The sequence below is a fragment of the Aplysia californica genome, unplaced genomic scaffold (assembly GCF_000002075.1).
Source record: "Aplysia californica isolate F4 #8 unplaced genomic scaffold, AplCal3.0 scaffold00519, whole genome shotgun sequence".
Classification (NCBI taxonomy): Eukaryota; Metazoa; Mollusca; class Gastropoda; order Aplysiida; family Aplysiidae; genus Aplysia; species Aplysia californica.
The window spans coordinates 361,651-362,628 of NW_004797789.1; positions in this window are offsets into that span (position 1 = coordinate 361,651).

Below are 978 nucleotides of genomic sequence, written 5' to 3' on the forward strand. Positions count from 1 at the left end.
TGGTACATCGTCTTGTTGATGCAATGATATATACTCATTATTCATTTATACTCTGCATTTATTTATTTATTTGTGTATTATGTACAATCATTCGCTCGAATAAACATCACTTCTGAATAATGTGGCAAGCTTAATCGTCTCTCGTCGCATTTCAAAGAAAGTCAGAACAACAGGGTACTAATGCCGATACACAAACACAAAACTTCGGAAAGTCAATAGTATGTATAATACACAAGGAATAAAGAACTTCGTCAGATGAGACAGAGAGATCAAGGATCAGATGACACATCTATGGGTCAGGGGTCATATGACACATCTATGGGTCAAGGGTCATATGACACATCTATAGGTCTGGAGCCATATGACGTATCTATAGGTCTGGGGTCATATGGCACATCTACTAAGGGTCAGGGGTCATATGACGCATCTATGGGTCAGGAGGTCATATGACACATCTATAGGTCTGGGGTCAAATGACACATCTATCGGTCAGGGGTCATATGACACATCTATGGATCAGGGGTCATATGACACATCTATGGTTCAGGGGTCATATGACACATCTATGGTTCAGGGGTCAAATGACACATCTATGGATCAGGGCTCATATGACACATCTATGGTTCAGGGGTCATATGACACATCTATGGTTCAGGGATCATATGACACATCTAAGGGTCTGGAGTCATATGACACATCTATGGGTGAGAGGTCATATGACACATCTATGGGTCTGGAGTCAAATGACACATCTATGGGTCTGGGGCCATATGAGTCATGACACATCTATGGGTCAAGATGAGTCTTCAGGGTCAGGGTCAGGGGTCAGGGACCAGGGGTCAGGGGTCAGGGACCAGGTGTCAGGAGGTGAGGCAGTTGACACATCTTCCGGACACAACAAAACATGTTTTGGCAACCACTGTTGAAGCATGCTGTGTGTGTGTGTGTGTGTGTGTGTGTGTGTGTGTGTGTGTGGGG